At 42.7% G+C, this 26,465-nt stretch overlaps 1 long non-coding RNA gene across 1 annotated transcript; it reads right to left on the bottom strand.

Annotated features, from left to right (window-relative positions):
• Positions 1-8,678: 8,678 nt before the first annotated feature.
• Positions 8,679-24,559, bottom strand: LOC135416215 (uncharacterized). Its single transcript, XR_010431486.1, has 2 exons — positions 24,060-24,559; positions 8,679-9,178 (listed from the first exon to the last, which is right to left on the bottom strand). It is a non-coding gene; the product is annotated as an uncharacterized LOC135416215 (long non-coding RNA).
• Positions 24,560-26,465: the final 1,906 nt, after the last annotated feature.

Genomic DNA, 26,465 nt, shown 5'->3' with positions numbered 1-26,465 from the left:
AGACAGTGCTCAGGGGCAGAGTGAAGGCACAGTCTCAGGTGCCCCACTGGGCATGGGAGCTGCATGGCACTGCCAGGGGTTGCTGGTGCCACCTTCCATCCACTCCCTGCAGCTAAGGTGTGGTGAGACTTTGGGGAGCTGATGTGCAAAAGGCAAAAAACAGGACTCCATGGTGAGACCTGCCTATGGGTCTGACCAAATTTGTGCCCCAGCTCCATGCCCTGAAGCAGCACTGGGTTTTGCAAGGGCAGAGGAAGCAGCATCTCAGGCAGTCAGGATTTAGCCTGGACGTAGCCATCAGCCTGGAGGGGCACAGCCATGCCAGGGATCTGCTGTCCCAGCCTCAGCTTTTTTCCTCAGCACTCAGCAGAAAAGCCAAATGCCTGCTGCAAATATTCATGTCTAGAGATAATTTTTAATAACCCTTTCAATCAGGAATCACATTGCTCATGGTAAGAAATTCCAAACTGATCTTTCATGTTGTCGCTGTCTTGCTGTGTTTGGCTCTTCAGCTCTCTTTCAGCAGCTAGTGGGGGAAAAAGTGCTCCTGGCATAGGGAAATGCCCAATCCCCTGCAGAGGAGCCAGAAGCTGCACAGCAGCTGGCCCTGGCCCCACTGGCAGGCAGGCTGGCAGGGAACCTGTTAGGCTGGTCTCCATCAGATGTTTGGCAGAACTAACCTATACCCAAAGGATCCTTATAACCAGCAGTTATACCCATTTCCCTTCCAAAACTGTCTCCAGTGTTGTGCTGAAGGCAGAGGCCAACAGAAATCAGCTGCTGGCCATGCCCCTTGCTACAGGGCACACAACAGGCTGTGCCCCTGCTTCCTGGGCTGTCTCCAGCTGCCTTGGACAGTCTGATGGGGGGCAGCACAGCTGTCTGCCAGCAGTGCAGTCCTCTCCAGAGGGTACCTGGCAAAGCTTCAGGAAAGCTGGAGGGAAAGGTCTGATGGAGAGTAAGGTTAAATTTCTGTATGAAAGTAAACCTGCATGCCCACTGTGCTGGAAGGGCAGCTGGTGAGTCTGGGTATCTCCTTTAGCCTTAGAGCAGTCCCAAAATGCGTGGTTTCATCCCAGAATGGGCAAACTTGGCCACAATTTTCTTCATGGGGCCAAATTTTAAGAACAGCTGTTCCCACTCCTGTATGCCATGCTCTTTCAGAGAGTGACAAATGGTTCTTATTTGTCCTTGACAAAAGCCAGTCCCTGTCTGAGTTTTTTTATGGCATTTTAACTACTAGTCAGCCACCTTGGTTTTGCTGTGGGAAGAGCTAAATGGAGCAATTAGAAAGAACCAACACAGTGCCATTTGGCACTTCGTGTATTTGGCAGCACTGTCCCCTACTCACCTGATGTGGCAGAGTATATGACCCTGTGAGCTGGCAGATGGGTCATGCAAGTGGGAATGGACAATATGTGCATTGCTGGGCCATTCCTTCAAGACAGCAAAAAGGGTCTAATTTCTTATGACAGAAAACAGGACTGAGAAAAGAAGACTTGTGTTAAGCAGGAGGAGAAATATAAGCATTTTCTTTGGTTCCACTTTCGTCCCAGCCTCTGAAGATGGAAGCCAATGTCCTGGAGAGCTGTGTTGGATCAAACTGGTAAACCAAGGTAGCTATCACTATTTGGATGTTACATTGTCCTTGGTGTTTTTTGCCTATTCTTGGGGAAAAACTTGGGTTCCATAAAAATGAACACTAGCTGTCTTAGGGCACAAGCAGGCTCTCGCATTTGTGCAGATCTGTTGATATTGAAAGAGAAGAAAGCCAGAACATTTCTATTGGCACCTAAAACGTATCTAACAAAAACCACACCCATGCGCCTGTACAGTGCTGCTCACTCTCTGCTCTGGCAAGCGCAGTTAGGAGTGCCAGCAGCAGGCAGAAAAAGGATCACTTCTGTTCTTAAACCTGTTTGTATTAGCTTCTTACCCGTGAGGAGCCTGAGTGCACAAGCACCAGCAAGAAAAGCTGGGCAGTTTCACAAGCTGAGAAGTCCCTGAGGTCTGTGGACTGGGGCCACCTGCCTGGGAGCCCAGAACTCTCACAGAGAGATGTATTCCCATAGTGCTGGGCATTCACTCAGTAAAAAGGTGCCAAACAAGAACAGCCAGGAATGGACTATGGTCAGCACAAAAAGAGATGATCTATTTTTTAATGTTTTTTGTTTGGAGGACTTGACTGGTAGGACCCTCCTCAGAGAGCCCATGTGCTGACCTTGGATGCAATCAAGTTCCTAGTTTATATCTTTAATTTGCACTGTTGCTATGGAAAGATGTTTTGGGGCACACGTGTGTGCATGAACTCACGAGGCTGTACATGCTTCCCAAGGGAAGATGGCAGGCTCCATTTCCTCCACCCCTTTTATATCACAGCCTGAAACATTTGTGTTTAAATTCCATCACATCGTGCAAAAGCTCTTCTATTTCAACCAGCCAAAACCAGCTGCTATTTCTTCTTTTGTTTGAAATAGCAAAGCAAAACAGTGTTTACTTTAGTTCTTGAGAGTGTCACAGATAATCTGTGGGATGGAGTCCTCATTTTCCATGCACTCCAAAACTACAGAGTGTCACGCACAGCTGTCAGTAGCACAAAAAATGAAATCAAGTTGCTCAGCTCAGACAAAAGCAGATAAAAGTTCTATGTGCATTTTCCTGTAAGAGAAAAGGTGGAAGGGATGAGGAGAAGAATCTTAACATAAAAGAAATGCGAGGATTTTAGGCACTCACAAGAGGATAAAAGAATCTGGAATCTGCCAGTAAAGAGGGATCTGTTGCCTTCCTGAAGCATACTCTTTTTTCCTCCCGCTTCATTATAAAGCAACTATTGCAGAACATAAATGACCTTGTAGACTCGTGAGATATTCCTGCCAAAAAGCGTATCCATTATCAAGTAATACATTTTCTGCTTGTGTAGTTCCAGTGTACTCTTTTGAAAAGCAGTAAGTTCTCTTCTGTCTCCCTTATCACATTTCAGGATGCCTTTAGTCATGGGACTCTGCTTATTCAGTAGTTCATGTCAAATTTACTTCAGTAAGCAAAAATTAGAGTTCTTTGAGAATTGCTTTCCTGTTCCCCAGTGAGGGATGTGTTAGGCTTGCTCCTTCTCTCAGTAAAATATGTTTGAGGTTTGCTGTTGATTTCATGGAAGCCATGAAGGCGCAAAACAATAGTTGTTGAGACTAAGTCTCTCCAGAACTATGCTGATTCACACCACCTGAAGTGTCTTTTTGCAAGGAATCAACAGCAAAAAGAAAATGAACATTTGGGACAAGCACTTCAAAAAGCTAGAAACTAATTTAAAAATGCATCATAGCTCAAGTTGTCCTGGCCAGCTGTGCTGCTATACAACTTGTACAGCAAGGGATATAACTTTAGGTTAAAGTCAGACAAAAATAATGCCTGATAAATAATAAATCCCAAATGCTAGAAGCAACCTGAAAGCAGCATCATCCCAATGCCTTCAGGGGACAGTCGTGACCAGCCCTCCATCTAGCCCACCTACACTGGTTGGCATCAGCTGCAACCAGGCCACAGACCATCCTAACAAGTTGTCCACATAGATGACCACACAATAGGAAATTTCACTGCAAAAAGTAGTATTATAAATGCATTTCAGAGTCCCAAATTCAGGTAAATATTGTTGGCCTCTGATGTCAAAACCTGTATTTGAGGGCTTTGCTTCGTGATACATTAAGTGATACAACAATAAAAGTTTGTTAAGAGTGAAAGAAATATCCAATATTTTTGGCTAAGAGAGTGAGCCTTTTGTTTGCTCAAAATAACTCATACATTGGAGTTGTGCCCTTAAGAGTACAGCTACTTGCTTTCATTTAAGAAAAAATTAAAATTGCTATTGTTATTGTGTCCCAAATTTTATTCAGTCATAATGCTACTCGGGTGTTTATTGTTGCTCTAAAGTATTCAGGCATTTCAGTCTGATGGAGGATGGAACACCAGCCATCCATGTGTGGTGCATTTTCTATCAGACAATTGCAGGTTTGCAACAAAAGAAGAGAAAAAAGTGTTTGCAATAAAAGAGTCCAAGAAATGCAGGAAAATGTTGTGGTTTTTTTTAAAGATGTTTCTTTCTAGGAACTGAGATTTACAGTAGCCTCTCCAGTGTCCTGAAATACTGAGTGTCTCAAGTTCACACCAGGATCATTAATGGCTGTCCCACGAGCTCCGTGCTCCCAGAGAAAGGCACGTTATCATTGTCATTTCATGGTTTCCCCAAATTCTGACACAAAGCAAGCTGAACTTGCTCTGTTTTGCATGGACTCACATGCAATGTTTCAGGCTTTTGTTGGCCCAAGAAGTCCAGTGTCATCACCAGGCTGAAGTTCGTGGCTCTTCCCAGCTCCAGCCTCACTTCCCACCCACCCTCTTGTCATGTGGAAAGAAGGCAACATCTGAGCATGTTTTAATACAAGTCCAGGCTGTTGCTCAACAGGCTAGACAAACTAAGCTTGATGTGGACTAACAGTCCACTTAGCAGCACATATTTTGGCCTTGGCATGATTAGGGATGCTCTTAGCTTCTCATTGCAGATGGGGCCAGAAAGTTCTTTTGCAGTGTCACTGGAGTAACCCATGCCTAGCTCATTACATTCTAGAAATAATCATGAATACTTGAGAGAAAACCCCTTCAAGGATTGTGTCACTGTTCTCACTTACAGAGGGACAAAGAGAAGCCACGGACTGCCCTGCAGAGGGTTACCTGGCAGTGCAAGGGCCTCAGGATGACAAGCTGGTGTGATGGGTCCTTCACAAAAAATCCAGTTTTGGGGGTGGAAGAACTTTTCCTGAGTCCAGCATCCCTCTTGAGCTGATGTTGCCCCAGGAAGATGGGCAGCTCATGCTCTAGGAAAAGCAATGCCTGGGATGGCACCTGGATGCCAAATGCTCCTCCCCCTGTGCTGCACTGCAGACTGCATCTCCCCCAGACATGGGCAAAACAAACCTAGTTTCTGACTCACTTAAGGGAATCAAGCCCATGGCTTCTGCAGAAACAGGATTTCTGGCAAAATGTTGAAGAGCCATTAATTTACTGGGCCAAGCAGTCTCCAACAGCTCATCCAGAGTTCTGGTTGATCTGAATACAGTGGATAAAAATTAAGCATTTACAGCTTCTGTTTACATTTCTGTTAATCAGTTCAAATTTCTTTTCTTGTTTGCAAAATAGGCATATAAATTACTATTTTTTTTACCGAGTTTCTTTCCTATTGGCAATGTCCCAGTAGCTTCATCTGGGTGGATGTGACCCCCAGGATCCTTCCAGTCTCACTGCTGACCGGGGAATGGTTCAGTCAGATCACCTGTAGACTCCAGGCACGTCAAGGATATCAGTCTCACTGTGTTCTAGTTTTCCCTTTCTGAGGTAAATTATAATGTAGCATTAGACACTTCCACCTTTCTCTATGCCTGGAAAACAGCTTCATGCTCAAGGAGAAATGGTCTTCCAGGTAAGACATTGGAGTCATCTGATGTGGCCTGTCTTCATTTCTCTTCCATCAGTGTCTCACTGTTCTGAGACAAATTCCCTGGTCCCAAAATACAAGTAGTCCCTTCAAAAATAAGGTTATTAATATATGTGTCACATTAAATGGGAAAAAATCTATTGATATTTTTGAGACTACTGATTAAAAAATGCCATAGAAGAGCCTTCTAACTAGCTCTAGGCAAATATCCATGTCTAGCTTTATCATAAGGAGCAGATCCTGGTTTCGAGTGAATTTACATCGTGTTGTTGGAGGTTTTTTTAAACTGTATTAGGTTAAAGCTGCAGCATGTGTTTGTGAGAGAAGACTTTACGAATGCCCACAGCACTGGAAGAAGCTCAATCAGAATTACCTTTTACTACACACAGGATATGTTCTTCATCTGGGAAAGACAACTTAAATGATGGGTGGATTTTTATGTCTAATAAAGCATTAACTGTGATCTAAACTTTTCCTGCAGCTAAAGTATTTAGAATGGCTCTTTCCTGTGTGGATTCTCTGGTATCTCTCCTCTACCCAGCTGCTTATTTAGTATAGAAATTGCAGGAGCTTCCTATCTTTGTGATTTCTTCTTCTTGGTCAAATCTGGTTGAAACCAGTCTGTGAGCTCAAAAGTTACTATGAGAAGGGCAGTTAGAGACACAAAAACACATATACACGGTGTTCACATAAGCATTTTCACCCAAATTAAAAATAGAAAACCTGTGAAGTACTCAAAACCTACTTTAAAAATAAAGTTTAGGCTGGTGACAGACTTTTTTCTCTCCGGTATTACCCATCAGTATTTGGCTGTCCAGCCTCAGCATGCTGATGGAGTGCAGGGTAAGCCACCAGCCCTGGCAGTGGTTTCCATGATGTGAACACTGGGTTGTTGTACCACAACCTCATTCCCCAAAGGACTAGTACAGAGATGCAATTGTTGCCCCTGGGGAGGAAAAAGTGCCGTTCCTGTCCTGTGTAGCTAAACTCTCACATCATTCTTTCTACATGAGCCTCTCCAGAGAATGGCATTGCTCCCTAACTTGCATATATTGATACCAAAAATAACCATGGAAATGGGACTAATCCAAGTCTTGGATGGGAATTTCTGTCAAAATTTGGATCAAAATCTTCATGACAGGGCCAGCTGGGAGCCTCCAGCATCAGTGCCTTGGTGATGTGTCTGCAAGGGTATGTCACTGTTTCCCCATAGGACCTTCCCCAGGACAACAAACCCACCAGCCTGTGAGACACCAAATCCATCCCTCTTAATGAAGATGATGCACCCTGACACACCCCAGTGGAGCAGGGCTTGCCCAAGCAAAAACCATCGGGTCAATTCAGCAAAGAGCAGCTTTTTGCAGGAATGTGACCTGCTTGTCTTTGTTTACTCAAAGCCGAGGATTTCTCGATTTTGCTGAGAACAGTTTTCATTCCACCTGCTGCCTGTCACAAAGTTATAGTTGTGCTGCCATGTAAAATGGAGACAGCTGCAGAAAAGCACCCAGACTGCATCAACAAAAGGTCCTAAACATGAGGGAACATTAAAAAGAAAAAAAAAAAAAAGAAAAAAAGAGGAGATGTAGCTCAGCCAATGCAAACATGTAAGAAACTGTGCGAGGGCTCAGAAGAGAAACCAGATTGCTGTTGAAATAGCTGGTTAACATTTTGTCTGGAAGCACAGCTTCAATAAAAATAGGTAAGGAAACCAGCTAAGGACCCCCAATGGCAAACATATTTATTGAGAATCCAATAAAAGTCTCAGAACAAATAGCCTGAAGGACCTGTAGACACAGCCTCTGCTGTAATAAAAATGCAATACAAGGCATCAGGGAAATGGTAAGGAAAAAGGCTGCTCCATGAGAAAACCAAACAAGAATCCCAGAGCACAAGGCCTGGAGACGCAGTCTGGGATGTAATAAAATAACTGCCATTGGGGAAAAAGAAAGAAAAACAAAACATCTAACAAAGGCACAAAGAAGCCCCAGATACCCCAGCTAGTCTAGAAAATCACCACAAGTTGCCATAAAAACACATGGGAAAATAGGAAAAGAGTAATGGCTGCAAAGTGATCAACTCCTGCAGGTACCTAAGGGCAGCGTGTAGGCGAAAGTCCACAGGAAGCCATGTCAGCTGCAGTAAACTCTGAGGGTGCCTAGGAGACAAGGCTGTAAAAGGTGACAAAACAGCGGCCTCAGAGGGACTAAATCTCTGCATTGGAGAGAGGTTTATTTTAAATGCAAACCCCACGTTGCACAGAGCTGTGGTTTTTGATTTATTTATCTTGGTCAGCAAAACTTTTTGGTAGTTACAAAAAATGCTAGAAAATTTCTATCACAAGTGAATAGGCAAAAGTGGTTTCAGAGATGTCCACTCACTCAAAGGGTTCAATCTGAGCCTGCTTATCGTGAATTTTCTTGTACCACAAAAGCAGCCAGAAAAACGGGCTATTATCATCAAAGTCATTGTCATGTTAAGTACTGTTAATGAAAATCTTAAAAAAGAGAGGTTTGTAGGAACAAGCAAGGTTTTTTATTAAGGCAAATGAGAAAATGGAGAAAGAAGGTGATTTTCATTTCCTGGCTTCAGTCACACACTGCAGGTCATGGCCATAAAAGAGCAGTTGCCTGTCGCAAGGCAAGGACCTGCTCTCTCGGGCTTTGCTGCTGCCTGCACCCCTGCTTGGCCAACAGAAAGCCTGCACTGACAGGACAGGTCTGGGCTGGCCTCTCAGCAGCACATCCTCCTGGATGCTGGCAATGCAACATGCCTTGCTGCAGAGGCAGGTCTGCCACAGACCTTTCTCATCACTGCTCCTGTTTTTACCAACAGTGGGTGAGGGCAGCGTGTGACAGTTCTGCCTGGGTTCTGCAGGGATGCCCTCAGGACAACCTGAGGTGCAAACATTACCTTGTTTTCTCCAGATAAATTCCAGCCTTGGAGGAGATGTGGCACATACTTGTGCTATGAATAACACAAGTCTGCAGTTGAGATTTCTGAATCTCTTCAAAAATTGATTCAATCCACATCTAGAGGGTTTGGGTTTTTATTGTTTTTAAATAAAATATATACTTCTTCTGGAACAGAATTAATTTGATTAGAAATGTGCTAGAAGTTGGCAGTAGGAAAGTATTTTTGTTTACATGCCCCTCTATTAGGAAACCTAAAGCTGACAGTGCTAAGTTAGACCCATGAATCCACTTGTCAAGTTTTACTTTTCATTGCTGACAAAGAAGTACATGCTTTTTCAACAACTGTCCTTTCACCTGTTTGTCAGCTCTGCTCCTTGCAGTAATCATTTTAAACCACCTATACTTTTGAAATTGTCCTTTCTGAGCTGAGCTGCCTGGGCTGCAGAGTCCCAGGGTTTGCTGGACACGTGGTTTAATGGTAGAGGATGGTGGTGTTCAGATGCACGCATGAATCTTCAGCCAAGCATGTAGTGGGCTGTTCCTCACAGCTTTGATCTCCTCAGCTCCCACAGATACTTTGGGGTAGATTTTGCCCTTCTTGGGTAATTTACAGTGTCTCTCCCTGCCAAGGAGACTTCAAGTTATAGCCCCTTCTTCCAGCCCACCTGATGTGGATTTATCCATCACTTCCATCCGTTGTTTTGCCGTGAAGTGCTCCAAGGACACGGCACTGTCTGCAGTTCACCAAGCCTTACGTGCAGGGGTGCTCTCATCACATGCAGGTCTGGAAGGAAGAAAACCCAAAAATACCACTTACAGCAGAAAGGTTAAGTTCAGAAAGGTTAAGCTGTTATGTCTGTGGTCCAAAAGAGTGGTGAGCTGAGCTCATTCCACCAAGTCTCTTGCTAATCTGGTGCTCTCATGGGTGTGAAATATTATCAGCTGTTAGAGTTATTAACCAGTGTTAACCAGGTAGTGTGTGCACTGAGCTATGTTTAAGGTTACCTGTGCCATTAAGGGCTTACAAACTCAATTAAAGATTTTAGTGCTCAACAGTTAATGGTTAATTTCTGCAGATGTCCTGTTTCCAATTACTATTCATATATAATGTAAGCAGCATGGCATCACACTTCAACTCAGACCTATTTTTTTTAATATATTGTAGACAAGCAGAAGGTTTCACTTAATTGCATAATACTCAATAGTTAGTATTCCTGGAGTGTCTTTGAAATCCGTTTTAAATCCCAGCTATTTCCACCTTTCCTTTTCTATTATTATCACTGTTCCTCATCTCACTTGTGCTCATCTGACCCCACAAGGATATGGGGATGTTCTTTGCATTGTGCCATGACCCCACTGCCCAACAAGGAGGAAAGAATGCTGTGAAATGGCCCTTCTGGTCCCTACACTCACAGGGAGGTTTTTCAGAGGTTTTCTTTTTTATCTCTCATTGGAAATGATGAGGGAAGCTCACAGATCCCAAAGTACGTGGAGGAGCTGAAATGCAGATTTAAAAGCCTACATTTGAGCCTGCTGTGTTTGGAAATTTTTAAACAACAAAAACCCTCTTGTAAGATCAACTCTGGTAACAGAGTGTTTGACTAAATCTGCAGAGGGAGTTAAATGGAAAGTTCTGAGTCCTGGAGTTACACCCAGGTGGAAGGAAACTTGCTGCTGTCAGTAAAGAGAAAGAGTAAATAAATCAGTTCTCAACTAATGAGGAAAATAAATTCATAACTGGAATCACCTATTATGAAAAATCAATTACTTTCTATACACGCAATTGTGATATTCCTCCTGAGAAGAACATGAGCACATGCCTAACTCTGCACATGCAAGTAAATCAATGCTTATCACTGAATTTAAGAATATAATTAAATTGAAATTAAATATGAAATGCCTTGGGAACTACTCATGAGCTTGAAATTTAGTCATTTAAATGCAATGTTGAACCGAGGCTTCTGGGAGGAAAGGACCCAGGGAGATGCACACCATGCTAGATGGTTTCACAAGCCCTTCCAGCCATCTGATGACTGCACTGTTATTAAAAAGGCATGTCCCACCTCTTTTCCCTGACATGCTTCCCCAGCACAGCAACCAACCATGTCATTTGGCCAACTGCATCAGCAAATTGATCTAGAGAAAAAACAATCCCCCCAAAACCCCAATCATTTTCAGACGGGTGTGTTCCCTGACTCATCTGGTGGCAGGCACTGGCTCACAAAACGGAGGTGTGAGGGGATGGAGTGATCCTGCCTCTTCTGGTGGCTCAGAGTCACCAGCTGGTCAAGCTGGTAGGGAAACCTCGTGCTCTGAAGCCTGTTACAAAGTTACATCATTTGGAAAGTCTTCGCAGTCACTTCTGATCTGTTCCATTGTGTGTGAAATTGTGGCTCTCTGAGTCATTCTTTCAGGTAGAAGAGATTTTTGGAGGATATCTAAGGAGATGATGTTCTTTGAAGATTCACAGATGTGCAGTGTCAGTGCCTCTTAAGGCTATAAGGGATGCAGTTAGTCTGCAGAGAAGACATGAGCTACCCAATGATAGAGATCTGCTTTTTTCTATAAGAAACATCAACAGGAGCTATTAACCCCAGTGGTGTAAGTCATTTTAAACCAGAAAAGATCTGGACAAGAGGTTAACAGAAGAGAGATACAATTTCAGCTATTAAATACAAAAGAGGCAATGCTAAGTTCATATAATGGTATATAAAAAAATTATCATGGATGGAGATAACAGACACCTGGGGCTCAGAAGGTGCCTAGATGTCTCCGAAGTTTTGGAGTGAGATCCCTCCTTCTCAGCTCTGCAGAGAATTTACAGTGTGGATAGAACGGCTCTGGGCAAAAGTCTCGCTCTGGTCATTGTCCAGAAATTGTGGGAGAAACTTCAGCAAGATCTAAGACCCATCCTAATGCTCAGCATTTCTTGCTACAAATGTTAGGAGCCCTTTTTAATCTTGCTGTCTCCCACAGAAATACAGACTATTGGGCACCTCTAAATGTCCCCCACCTGAATCCCCAAAGGGGAAAGATTCACCCACACAAGCCTGTAAATGGAAAGCAAGCGAGAGGAGGAATGAAGCATGTATGACAGATATTCATCACATTCCTCAAAGCGTTACTGGATGAAGTTCACATGGGCCATGCAAGAATGAGCAGCATGGAACACATCCAAAACTGTAGGATTCATCCATTAAAAGACAATGTGTGGCTGACTTCTTTTTCATTTAAATTAGTGAAAATGAAGGAACAGACAATCCTGCTTAAGGACCTGTTTCCACTCAGTGCTGAGCACCTTGATGAACACATCTATTTATATCAGGCATTTATTTTACAATGGCAGTGGCACCTCTAACCAGGGCCAGGCCACCAGAGTAGAGAATAACCCCAGCTCCCTGCAAAGAGACAAAATCAACTGAGGACTTGAAAGAGTTTCTCAGACCTCATAGGATTTTTCCTTGCTTTTTTTTCTCTCAGTGGAAAGTCAAAAAAGCACTCAAGTGGATGGCAAAGTGTCTCACAAATATCTTGTATAATTTGGCAACCGCAGTGTTCCACATCTAATTTCATTACAGCACATTGAATGTTTGGGGGTTTTTTACAATGGTTTTTGCACCTTTAACAACATGTTGATTATTGCATTTTGAAATAACTCACTTCTTTAAGAATAACTTAAGTGAAAATTTCATTTAGAATTGTGACACCTGGAGAAAATCAACATCATGTGACTTGTAGGCACTTCTAAACAGGAAATACTCCATTTATTTTTTTAGCTGTGTTTGTGTAATAAAGTCTAGTATCCAAGTGTGAGCAACACATTTTCTCGTTTTATTAAACAGCATGAAAGGATTTATTACTTCTTCACTGAATGCACTTCTGGCACCAAATGGAGCTGGACAATAATTGTCAGGCACTGAGTTTAACATTATGAGAAAACACCTTTGGTAGAGTTCAGAGTTTATTGTGTAATGAAAAATACACCTAGATGGTGACGCTTCCTTTGAGAATTTGTTTGGTGAGTATAATCTCAGGTACTGCTGCTTAATAAATTGGATTCTTTGAAACAGAAATTAAAGTACTGAAATAATATCTAAGAAGGTTATTTTTCTTTTCCTCCTCCAGCTATGTGAAGTTCCCCGAGAAAGAAAATAAAACCAGAGGGAACGGAGAACATTTCTTTTACCACTCAACAGGTTAGGGGTGTGAGGTGCTCTCAAGAGCCATGTACCATATTTGTGACTTTTCTTGCCTTCTCCTCTGATCTTTCTCGAATGCACAGGCTGCTCCTGTTCTTGTGGTTCCACCCCTGGTCAGAGCCAGGCATGAGGGACTTTTGTCTCTCTTTTTGTTTTATTCCCTGTATTGCAAGGAAAAGCTGCCCCAGGCCAGGCAGGAGCCTTGAAGATGGGCTTAGCCGGAGAGAAGTCACCAACTGTTTTGCAGGTGTGCAGTATTCCTGTACCCTGAGAAGTTCCTCAGGAATGGACACTGATGAGAAAAGGGAGAGATGTGGTAAAAATCAAAGTCCTGCCCTTCAGAGGATGAGCACAGGGGACCAATCTGCAGTGCCCTGATCTGAGTTCCATGTACTTTGTACAGGCAAAGGCGCCTGTGCCGAGTGCCTGGAAAACATGGGCAGCAGAGCTTTATGCTCTCTTGACTCAGGCACAAATGACTGCTCGAAGTTGAGATAAGAAAAAGGCCCTGTGTATCTCTATGATCCTGGGCTGACAAATTCTCCCTGAAATCTCAGTGAAGCATTGCAACACGCAACATGTGATTTGTTTTCCACTGACACTGGTAGTGCATGTGTTAGAGGTTTTGGGTTAACTACAGAAAGGGGAAATGCTTCACACAATCCTCAAATTAGGGGCTCTGACTAATGAAAAGCTCTCCTATTCACTGCCTTCCTCAGTGCAGGACAGTGGGTTGCCCTGGCATGTCCTGCTGGGGAGGGCAAGAAGGTGGGGAGGGGAGCACAGGTGGCACTAGTCCCCTAAGACAGGGAAGCACTAAAACCATCTTTCTGAGTATTGCCACAGTCTTTGTCTTTAACATTCACCTGTAGTTATTCGTAAACCGGTGAGCTGGGTTCTAACTGGGAAACCTCATTCTGCGCCGTTCCTCGTGTGCCCCGGTGGTGTGGATTTCACCCACCGGCTGCTCCATCCTACAGTGTGCACAGGCCACCCGAAGCATCCCGAGATGCGGGCAGGCGCCAGGAGAGGGCAGCGGTGCCCAGGGCTCGGGGCTGCCCGCAGAGCGGAGCCTGTGGGGGATGCGGAGGGTCCGCGGAGCCGCCCCTCGTCCGGCCCCCGAACCAGGGAGGGTGCGCACACACGAGCATTAAAAGAGATTTTCTCTATCGACCGTCGGGGCTTAAATGTGCTTCTTGGCTGCGGTTCATGTTTCCCGTGACGGTCAGATGGCACATTAACCATCACACACACAGGCATTCATCTTCAATCCCCCGATTGCAGTACAAGCCATTTCTTAAGGAGTTGCAGGTTTTAGGGCCAGAAGGGACCTTTATAGGGAGGCAGTCCCATCTCTTGTCTGAAACGGGCCTTGGATCGTGATGCCTGCAAACAGCACAGAGCCCAGTGGAGACCTGTCCTCTGAGTTAGTGGACGTGTGACGATTCTCCTCATGACAGCATGTCCTCTAGTCCCCATAGGGCTCCCACCAGCTTGGCCTGGCCATTCCTAGCCAGGGAAAGTGTGTGTGCATGTGTAGAGCAGGGAAGGAGAAATAGAGGAGGGAAAGAGAAAACGAGAGATCTTTAGCCAGCACGAAGACCACTCTCCCAGAAAAGCGGCCAGGCTGACAGCCAAAGGGTTATAGGGTGGATATAACAAAACTAACTACAGATCAGGGCTGTTGCTGGAGTACTGTTTTTTCCCATCGTGTAATATCAGAAGAGAACATCTTTCCTGAAAAGGCATAGGTAGCACTAATACCCAGAATTGCATTAGTTAGCATAAACAACAAAAAAAAAATCAGAAGCAACATTCAAATAACGTGTCAGCTTTTATGCCAATCTTTGTTCAAGAAACCAGGAAGGCTTCTGACACAGGGCAGACTCATTCATGCTTGCTTGGCAAGAGGTTCTTGAATCTTCTGATTCACCCAGTGCTACTCATGGTTCCAGGACAGGATGTTGGACACGATGCCCCTCCTGGCTGACCCCATCTGACCAGTTCTGTGTTTCCATTTTCCATAGTGAAGAAAAACTGCCATGTATGGTTTTTTGCACTGGCAATCTAGTAACAATGAATGAGGAAAAGGCTGAGGTACTCCACAAGGTTTTTTGCCTCAGCCTTCACTGGAAATCTCTCTTTCCAATCCCTTAAGGGGTGCACTGAAGGACGGGGACTGAGGGAGCAAAGCCCTACCATCGTAAGGGAAGACAAGATCCATGACCACCTGAGGAACCTGAACATACCTGTCTATGAGACCTGACAAGATGTATCCCAGAGTCCTGAGAGAATTGGCTGACTTGGTTGCCAAGACACTCTCCATGATATTTGAAAAGTCATGGCAGTCAGGTGAAGTCCTGCATGACTGGAAAAAGGGAAACTTTGCACCCATTTTTAAAAGGGGTAGAAAGAATGAACCTGGGAACTACAGACCTGTGAGCTCTGTACCTGGGAAGATCATGGAACAAATCCTCCTAGAAACAGTGCTAAGGCACATGGAGGACAGGGAGGTGGTTCGAGACTGCCAGCATGGCTTTACCAAGGGCAAGTCCTGCCTGACCAGCTTCATGGTCTTCTCAGATGGACTGACTACATCAGTGAACAAATGTAGAGCTATGGATGTCATCTACATGGACTTCTGTAAAGCCTGTGATACATAGTCCCCCACAACATCCTTCTCTCTAAATTGGAGAGAGATGGATTTATTAGATGGACTGTTCAGTGGGTGAGGAATTGGTTGGATGATCACATCCAGAGGGTAATGGTCAACAGTTCAATGTCCAGATAGAGATGGGTGACAAGTTGTGCCCCTCAGGGATCCCTGGTACCAATGCGGGCTGAGGGATGAATGCATTGAGAGCAGCCCTGCCAAGAAGGACTTGGGGGTGCTGGACTTGCATTAACAATGTGTGCTTGCAGGCCAGAAAGCCATTGTATCCTGGGCTGCATCAAAAGCAGTGTGGCCAGCAGGTCAAAGGAGGGGATTCTACCCTTCTACTCTGCTCTTGTGAGACCCCACCTGGAGTACTTCATCCAGATCTGGGGCACCCAATATAAGAAGGGCATGGACCTGTTGGAGTGGGTCCAGAGGAGGGCCACAATGAGGGATGGAGCACTTTTCCTGTGAGGAAGGGCTGAAAAAGTTGAGTTTGTTCAGCCTGGAGAGGAGAAAGCTTCAGGTAGACCTTATAGCAGCCTTTCTGTACTTAAGGGGGGCTCATAAGAAAGATGGGGATAAACTTTTTAGTAGGGCCTGTTGTAATAGAACAAGGGGTGATGATTTTAAACTAAAAGAGGGTAAATTTAGATTAGACATAAGAAAGAAATTTTTTACAGTGTGGGTGGTGAAACACTGGCACAGGTTGCCCAGAGAGATGGGTGGATGTCCTATTCCTGGAAACCTTCAAGGTCAGATTGGACTAGACTCTGAGCAACCTGATCTAGTTGAAGATGTCCCTGCTCATTGCAGGGAGTTTTGACTGGGAGACCTTTAAAGTTCACTTCCAATCCAAACTATTCTATGATTCTAAATAGCTCTTATTTGGTTTCTTTCAGCTGCTTCTTGTGAGTTTAAATGATTCTTTTCATTTGTGTGTACTGCAGATCTCATTGGCAATGCATGAGAACCACAGGTGAAGCAAACTGACAACAAAAGAAAAACCTGTCTAATGATCTATGCTTCTTGCTCTCACAGAAATAAAAATAGTAAATCACAGTTGGTAAATACAGTTAAAGGCAAGAAAAATCTTAAAAAACTGTCTGTGCTTTTACACACTAATGTCTTGATGCAGAAAACAGTTATGCATATAATTAATGTTACCAACCTGATAATCCCATTGTGACCCATTAGCTGTAGGTATTTGCATTTTTATAGAAAGCCACCATAAGAAGCCATGATAAGATCTTTCAGTTCTGCCTCAGTTAGGGAAGGTGCAGGATATTATGTCCTTATGAATGTGTGGATGAATAGCATTTTGAGGAAAATTATTATAATTAATAGATATTATAGGATCAAGACCTGATTATAAATAATAAGGTCATCGCTAAAATGGGGATACTTTCCAACCAGTTTTAAAGTTTGTCTAGCAAAAAGTAGGTCAGGCCACACTAAATGGCATTTCAGGCAATTCCAAAATAATTTTGGAGGAACTGATTTAAAACTTATGTGAGATGTATCATTAAAAATTACAAGCTCGGGGAACTCAGATCGCGTTTATGTGATTCTGCTCTAAGCGTGAAACTTTGGTTTCAAAAATCAGAATAACACCTGAACATAAGAAATAAAGTGTGAGAAAGAGCTGGGCAGAAAATGCCCTGGAAACAGTCTTTCTCTTATGTTATAGGTATGTATGGCTTGAATGGAAGGTAAAATTTTGATGAAGTTCTTAGGGCCATGCTCGTCACCTTCATAATCCTGACTCCTCAGAGATCACAGACATCTCCTTGCAATCACACCCTGGAGTCACTGACACAAGTTTCATTTGGCTGGGAATTGTCTCCTTTTGAGTATTGCAGTTGCACACACAAAGGTATGTACTGTATGAAGGCTTGCTCCTACAGAAAAGTGCAGCTGGGATTTGAGCCATTGCTTATATTTATACTTGGTCTGTTTTTTCATGAGGTCTGTCCTGTGTGATACTGATGATAATTCTTGTGTGACTAGACAGCTCCGTGTCTGGACACTGTTCCCACAGACAGTGGGAACTGTCTGATAACTCATATTGGTGAAACTGAAGTGTGATAGGAGTAAAAATAATATCAAGTATTTATAAATATGTTGTCTACTTTCAAGTTTCTGCGGAGAAATCTAGAGCTGGCACTCCCATAACATTTTGACAGAATGGACATTGTTCCTGTCTGATGATTCAGCAGAGCAGCTGGGCATGTGTTTAGATATGAACAACAGGAGAAGGGATGGAAGGAGAGAGGAAAACATGATCAAGTGTGGCTGTTCTTCCTAGGTGGGCCTGGACCCTGGAGATATTTGTGATGTGGAAGTGGTCATTAGAAATCAGATAATTACATCAGGGTTAGCCAAAAAAATGTTACCTGTCAAGAGAAGGGGGAATCAGGAAGATTTACTTCATACTGGCAAAATGTATAATAATAGTACATATATTTATACATAGCCAGCCTCCAAGTCAAGTCCTCTCCAGCATCATCCCCACGGAACACATGCATATGTCAATAATTCCATCATCCCAGTGTCTGGTTCCTGTGCAGGAAGAGGTTAATTATGTCTCAGCCTTTATGGCACAAAGTAAAAGCTCTTGTTATTTTTGTTTTGTTGGGTTTTTTTAAGAAAAAATTGTGTGGACAAAGAGGCAGGCTTTAAATATTTGTGGAGGCTGCTTGGCAACAAATTGCATGCGATCTTTATAAAAACAATAAGTTCTCATACAATTTACATTGTGTTCGAACTGGGTGCTAATGGCTCCTGACCAGTGCTCAGTGGCTGGTCTGTGGGAAGAAACAGGGAGAGAGGTGTTATATTGTGCATTGTGTGCTTCTACTCCAGCTTTCTGAGAAAGAGGAGCTGTTAGAAGTTGAGGACCAGGGTGGGAATAAAGCTGTGGCTTTTACAGCACATAAAATGCATGAGGTGAGAGCTGACACTGATTGTGGCTGTGCACTCAAGGCCACTGCTCCGGGGTGGAATCCACACACGCAACATGGTGCTCCCAAATATAACTGATGGCTGCAGGCCTGTCTCCTTCCATCTCAGAAAATAGCTGTGCTCCTTATATTTTTCTTTCAGGAGTGTCATCTACTTGTCTGCAGCAAAGACACTATTAAGCAGATTGCAATCCTTTCCCTATCAGCTGGGAGCTGATTTAAAACTGATGTATCATCTGTTCAGCTGTGCAGGAAAGGCAGAGCAACCCTGTGCCTGCAGCTGCTCAAAAATCACAGAAGTCAGCTCAGAGATGATGAGATTTCTCAAAACAATAAGCAGTACTTTGTTTGTTTGTTTGTTTTATCCCACCCTCTCCATTTTTGCACTTTCACCTCCAGGATACAACTGAAGAATGTTTTATTAGGTTTCTTCCACTACCGCTGAAGCAAAAACATACTTCATCCCTCCCCCAGATTTTCTTCCTAGCAGGAAAAGGGGCTTTTAAGCAAATATCTTTTGCAGGAGCAGTGACAAGAAGCCTGAGCATTTCCGATACTGGATGTGCAACCCTTTCCATAATCTGGAGAGGTTACTGATGGCCTTTGGTTAAGAACTTTGGAACCATTCCTGGTGAGGGTAGAGGGGTTAAGCATGTGCAGTACCAACGGAGCTGCTCAAAAAGAACATATAAAAAAGAATTGAACACAGGTATATCTGATACCCTACCCCAAAATATGAACAAATAAAAACTCTGATCACTGTTACTTCACTTTTACCAGCCAAAATACAGGCATTGCTTTCTGTTTATACAGGCAATAATGAAACCACATGGCTTTCCTGAAACTTCCTTCACTTGAAGACATATGAGTGTAGCAGCTTATAAGAACTGGTAGAAGTAGGGCACAGCAAATGAAGATCATCCAGTCCTGTAAATTCAGTCCTGAATTCAGAGAAATTAAGTGTCTTACACTTGATCATGTATGTCCTATGCCACAGCCAAAGACAAATGAATGTCCAGATTTTCCAAATTCAGTGGAATTTGGAATTGAGTGAATGATGACGATGATAACATCCTTCAGGTGTGTCACTATTTGTGTTTTAACTCTCAGAACACACCTAAATGAGGAAGATGAGCCCTTGACAAGTATCACTCGGTAGCAGGGTACCCACTGACTCCCTGAGCCTCTTCATGATGCCATGTCAATGTTACAAGTCTTCGTGAAGTTGCATGAGAGGAGCACGAGGCAGTGGCTTCTTGTGCATGGGTGTGCATGATTGGCAGAAACAGCGCTGAACAAATCAGATGTTCACATGTTCATGCTCCAACAATGACACTTCTGTTGACTCCCATGTTCATTAAATCCTTATATATGTGTATTTATAGGTACATACACAGATTATTTTATACACACCTGTGGCAGAGAGGCCATACAGATTAGATACACAAAGAGGTATGAACTGTGCTATGAAAAATATTTAGCAACATGTATTTTCAAACATTGTGGTAGTAGTTTTGACTATAAATTCAGATAACGTCACAAAAAATGGACTGCATGATTTCGTGAATGTGTTGCTGAATTGATAGAAGAGGATTAAATTATAATTATCAAACCATTCACCTTTGTCAGTGGATCTAATCACAATCCGTTTGATAGCAACAAAAAATGCCGTCTGACGGCAGCTTTGTAGCTTTGTGAATGAGTGAATTAGTTCCCACTGGCTGAGCACTAACTGCATACTGTTATCACTTCACAGTTGCTCTTATGACTTTTGCTTTGCTCAATGGCTTCATTTTCCTAGGTAGGCATCTGTAAGGAATGGAATTAAAACTCTTTGAGCTAGTCTGTGTAAGAGCTGGAAAAATGAAAAGAAAAGCAATACCCTTTAAAGATAAACCTCACAAAACTAAAGGCAAAGGACTATTAAACAGATCCCCTGATATGGCTTTTATTTTACAAGTCATTATACTTCACTCAATTAACCCACTTTTGAATACACTGTACTATGGGTATGGCACATCTTCTAGAAAGGCATGCTCCCTCTCTGAAGACATTAAGAGTTGGCAAATCATCATTTCTCTGGATGACTGACTCACTATTAAAATCTCCTCATTTGGATTCATCTTGGCTTCAGTTTCTGGCCATTGGTTTTTGTCTTTCTTTTCCCCAGTGCATTTAAAAAAGCCTTGGGGCCTGCTGTTTTCTTCTTAAGAGGAAAATTAACTGTATGCATGCAGAGCCCTGAATGCTTTGCCTCTTCATGAAACACTCCAGTGGTGTGTCTCACCAACGATCATAAGAAAGAGCTCCTGGACAAATACATATCTTTAAACCAATTGTGCAATAAAATGCAATACGATTTTTAAATGCTGGTAAAAATCACTGAATACAAAAGGCAGAACTCTCCAGCATGATGACATGTGGTCATACTTTCACCTCATCCTGAAATCTCAAAAAGCTCCCATAAAAGTTCATTTCAATCAAATGGGATAAGCCATTGACTTGTATAAAAACACATGAGCTATACCAAAGAAAATCCTTGAATGCTCAAGTTTTGGGCGACTTGGCAGCCTTATCAGATCTTAACAAAGCTAGGAGATTTGTCACATTTTTACCTCAACAGTTCTCAGTATTGGAAACAGTAATTGCTGTTGGGACTTCCATTCAAACCTATCACTTACTACTGTGTTGGTTTTGAGAGGTAGGAGATTGCACCAAATGGGTTTTTTAGCAGTTCTTCTAAGAGAAGAATTAGAGTGTTTTCCAGCTCCGAGCTTTCTTTTCAAATTACACCAGTTGAAATTTGTACTATGATATCTATGATCACCTGCCAGTTCAAGTCAAGGGAGTTACAACATAAATGGATGCATTCCTGAACCTCTCTCAAAAGCAAAGTATAGATATTTCCATCAAAGTTGACCTAATAATATTTGCCAAGTGATGATTGCTCATACTCTTGCCTTCCTCTTTAACTGTTGTTCATTCTTACAAAGAAGTACTTAGACATGGGAAAACAATGAATAAATACACACAAATCCATCCAATTTTTAGCTCCTCAACTCATCTCTGTGATACAGGTGTGACTGGATGATGCAGGGGGAGGTTGGATGTGGGGAGAGGCAACTTTGATGAAATCCCCATGCTGAACCACTGGCAAGTTATCACTTCAGCCTGCATTTCTATGCTCGTGCACACACAAATACCTACACACCATGCACAGAAAGACCTTTTTGGTGACCCACACCTGCCAGAGACCACTTTTTGTTTTATCTCCAGGCGTTTCTGTTTAAAGAATGTGTTTGAAAGCCAGATCTTCATTTGGAAAATGTGTGTGGAAAAGGAGACAAGAACAGATGAGAAGGAAGCAGGCAGCCACCTCTCACTAGAAACATGTCCTCACTGGAGTGCTGCTCTCCAAACCAATCCTGAGGGCCCTGCTGACCCCAGCAAAGCAGGGGGACATCAAAACTTGGTTAAGCAAAAGCTCCACTGTGTGTTCTCTAACTTGACTTTTAAAGTGATTAGTCTTTAATGACATATTGTTCAGAGGTTGATAAACCCCGACAGATGCTTGCAGTTAACTATGCTCAGGTGAAGTATCACTGACCATGACTTCTAAACTGCCTCTACAGACACCACAAGGACATGTCTGACATTTCTAGAGCTCCTCAAGGTCACACTTTGAAATATAGTACAGAGAAACTTTCTAAATCATCGACTTCCTGCTGCTATGGAACGACCGATGGGTTTTAATTCTCCCTATTTTCAGAGGCTTCTGGCAGAACTGTGACATTAAATATTCAGGGAAATACAAGTAAGGTTTGAAAATGCCTGCTCTGAAAGGGCTTGGAACCATTAGTGCATCTCATACTGCAAAAGCCTCTGCCTGGCAGGTTACGCATCAGAGTCATCCGCTTCTTACCTCAAAAAATTATTCAGTTTATTTATCAGCTACAGGGAACAGGCCCTCCATTTGAAGCATTTATATATTTCTGCTACTTTACTTCCAAAGCTAATATTGTTTGGGAAGGCCAGGGAAGGAATCTCTTCCCACATCTCTTTCACAGTCAAGCTGACTTCACACTGGATGTAAAATTGAAACCCCTTCTTCAAACAGAAACAAACAAATAGGAGAAAGGTTTAATTACTCCTATAGGGTGCTGCATCAACAGGCAGTTTAGCTGACTGTTGCATTTGAAGAATATTTGATATCTCCAGTGCTGTGAAAGAGGTCAGGCAGTTCAAAAGGAGACTTCTTGCTTACTGGCTTCTAAAAAACTCATTCATTTTGTTACTGTGATGAAGTACGCAGAATAGATCACACATAATTCATTCTTCCACAAACATTTCATTGCAAAGATATACTGGTTGTATTCTAAAACATCAAATAATATTTCGGGGTTTGTAGTTTTAGTTTCAGGCAGGTTATACCAGGAAATTACAGAAGATTGCAATATACAAGAGATTTGAAATCTGCAGATGGAAATCTATGTATAAAAGCCAGCAATGTTAGCATTATTTTTATAGCATCTGCAACTGCAGTGCTTGAACACTAATAATTACCTACTGCTCTGCTTCCAATCCTAATATTCATGGGGTAAAAAACAGACCAGGCAATCTCCATTTTCTACTTGAAGCATTCACTTCTGGTTGGTGTTGGAGCAGACTGATTTATAATTTACTCCATATTAAATATTTGTAGTTATGTTCAGAAATAGTCTTTGCCAGTGAATATTATTGCAGAGGCCTTGACTTGTATCTCTAGGGTACACAATGAAAGTTTCTCTAATCAAGATAATTCAGGCAGAAGAAGGCAGTTTGTCTAGCCAGGGTCACTTGAAGCTGAACATGGTGCCACAGAGAGGGTTGGCCCTGAGCAAGTTTCAGCTGGATTGCTTCTTCCTGCACAACTTTACCAGCTTACACAGCCCTGTGGACCCTACTGTCAGACATCATGATCTGCAGAGATACCCATCACACCAAGTCACTGCTCTGCTGTCCCTCTCTCCTTCCACGCAGTAAGCCCTGACACAGCATAGGCCCCTCTGTTTCTTGGGTTATTGTTCAAGGCTCTGCTTACACAGGCTGGCATCTCTGCCTTTGCATGGGGATCAGATAGGATGAAACCATGAAGCTCACATTGTGGGAGCAGGTCGTGAAGAGATGGAAACTCCTAGGAGACACTCGGATGTTCTCAAGGTGAAAGCCTTACTTCTTGGGTCTTTTGCCTCGCCCTTAGGGTACTATATAACATCTAGCGATGGAAAAGTGATTCCTTTACTGGTAAATATTGTAACCTTTGTTCAGTATCTACTGGGGCAACCAATCTTCATAGCGTGCTGGAGCATACAGAAGGGAATCTGAAGGTCCTGAATTCAGTTGGTCACAGATGATTGAGAGCAAGTCAGGCTCAAAGGGGCAGAATTACACAATCCTGTCACATGGATGAGAAAACTGCATCCTGCATCCATCAGAAACAGAGGAAAAATAGAAGGGGAATAAAGGGGAAAAATAACAAACAAGTTTCCAAAAACTGCATGGAGCTTTTGCTACGTCAAGTCCTCTCTGAATCAAGGAAGGGTTCTGCCCTAGTAAGGGAGGAGATTTTGAATGAAATGCTCATGGCAACAGAAACAAATCAGCTCCACAAGTACATAATATTCAAATGAGTTTTACATAACTACTCTCCTTTTCTTCCAACCTCCATCTGAGCGAAAGAACAGCACAAAACCAAACTGAATGTAAGATAACCAGCCTGAAGGCCAGGGAAGGACCTTTCCCATTGCCTCTGTCAAATAAAGCATTCATGTTCTCAATAAATCACACCTTAAAATAAACCATGCTTACCAAAGCGAATGAAAAAACAACAGAGAAAGGACTGAGAGTGATCCATACAACCCTGCTCCCACCAGAACGACCTCATCTCCAGAGCTCTTGCACGTGGAAGCTGTACCTGTGATGTCACACCATCACCCCAAAAGGCCAAGTCTTGAAAATAGCAAGTGCATTTTGCTATTAAGTTGGTTCAAACAAACTTTACCTTGGTAGCAAGCAAATAAAACAAATTCAGCTTCCAACTTAGAAGTCACTGTAACTCCTGGCATTATTGACGGGTTGTGTGATGAAACTTATACACAGCACATAGAGACCTTCCAGCAAGTTCCATAGTCTATTTATTGCCATCACCTGGCAACAGTTGTGAATCAGTGTGGTTCATCAGTGTGGCCTACATGGTGGACTTCTGGGAGTCAAGGAAGGAGAAGACACAACAGAGTAATGGAAGGGAGGCTGATCAACATCCAGAGTTTGTACTTATGCTCAGTGGTATACTGAGGCAGGGCCAAGAGTCACCCCCCCTCTTCCTCTCTTAGCAGCTGAAAGGGACCAAGAGGGCATGGCACTCCTAATTCTAAGCTGGTCTTCATTTTATTGATTATATATATAAACTTTATAAATTTTATAAATTAATTCATTGCTTGTTATCAAACTTTGGCTGGAGAAGTAGAACACACATTTTAGAGTACTCTCTTGCCTTTAAAGAAGTCATAAAGCACTTACACTTCATAGCTTATTTGGGGGTTATTTTGCACATGACCTGACTTCCTCCTCTTATTACGATACCTCTCATTCTTTCGCACCTTTTTCTGAGCGTCTCCTGTTTACTTGGTTGAATTAGACTGTCTTTTTTTCTCCTGACTTTTCCGGTGCTTTTCTTTGAAAGTCTGTTTTACATGGTACCCCTCCCGTTGTTTACATGTGTGTGGGCAGAGGAGCCAGACTAAGGGGTGGCTGCTGTCAGACAGGGTAATAGAAATGAAATCTTCACTTACCTACTCATCTGGGAGAGCTAATGAGTCTTTTCTCATGGCTGGCACTCCTTGGTGTTTCAGATATGGGCTAAGCAAGGAAAATAAAGTGTTGATGAGACCTATAGTGGCATGAGTATTGCCTTGAAAATGAGTCACCACTCAGCTCAGGTTGTAATGTATCTGTAAAACATGAGAGTTAAATAAGAATGTGGATTACTTTCCTGTGTTACAAGCTCTAACTTTCCTCCCTCTTTCTCATTCAGCTATAGGGTAAGATTTTTCCATCCTCTTTCTGGAAGACTTCAGAAAGACTAAAAGGATTAAAAAATGAGTGAGATTCTCACCTTCTCTGTAGCATCTTTGACAAGCCATAAGATCATGCAAAGACTCAAGGACTATGCCAGTAGTGCAGGCAGGACCCAAATGCCCATGACCTTTCCCAAAACACTATTTGTCATGGGCAGAGAAGCACCTTGCAGACCTGTGGCATTCAACAAGGATGTTTTGGGACTGTAGGCAGAGGGAGATCTAGGAAGGATCAGTGGGAACCTGGTTTTGTAGCTCTTTGGCCAAAGCAGCCGTGGATGGCTAGGGATAGGAAGTTACACTTCTCTGAGATTTGAGTTAAATATACACAATATTTTCACACAAGTGTACCTACTGCACGATAGACAACATCTTTTTCTGGTTACCATTGGTCTGGAACTGGTTTAAACAAAGCCTGAAAAAAAAAGCATTCCTGGAATGAGTGTTCATATGGGGAACCCTGTTTATAAAGGGAAAGCAATTTAGCTACAATGGCATAAATATCTTCCTTAATTTCAGAAATAGTGTCCTCTGTGTCAGATACCTTCCCTTGCCATTTTAAGCAGGAGCCACTAGACACCCTCCATCTGGACAGTCACAAAGCTGAGCTGTAGGATTTGGCTGGTTTGTTCCTACTATCACACAATCTACAAGTAGAGATTTTATTCTCAAACTGCGAATTCAACTTATTAAATCACTCACAGGTAAGATATGCAAAGGGGGGAAAATGAAAAGATTTTTAACATCTTTATTCTGCATACACTAAAAAAAAAGATGAAGGTTATGCAGAACAGTGGTAGGTTCCCCATGAACTTCCTATCAGACTCCCTGCATTCTCATATGTGACCAAACTCTATTTTTAATAAACTTGTTATTATAGTTCAGAGTCTCTGCCAAGTGTTTACGGTGTTGCCCTAAGTAACAAGTCTGAGCCAAGGGACTTAATTAAATGTAACCTGCTTTTTCAGTTATAGAATAGTCCTTAAACATCAAAAGGCAAGTGGACTTTGTTAATAAAATCTGAAATCACTCTTTGTTTAAGAGTTCTTTACTCCTCACTGTATACAATCAGTTAATTCTTAGAAGGCATATAGCATTTTCACAGATAATTTCCCACAAGCATTTACAGATTTTACAA

This window comes from Pseudopipra pipra, chromosome 6 (assembly GCF_036250125.1).
Source record: "Pseudopipra pipra isolate bDixPip1 chromosome 6, bDixPip1.hap1, whole genome shotgun sequence".
Taxonomy (NCBI): domain Eukaryota; kingdom Metazoa; phylum Chordata; class Aves; order Passeriformes; family Pipridae; genus Pseudopipra; species Pseudopipra pipra.
This window is presented reverse-complemented; position numbering and strand designations above follow the sequence as displayed.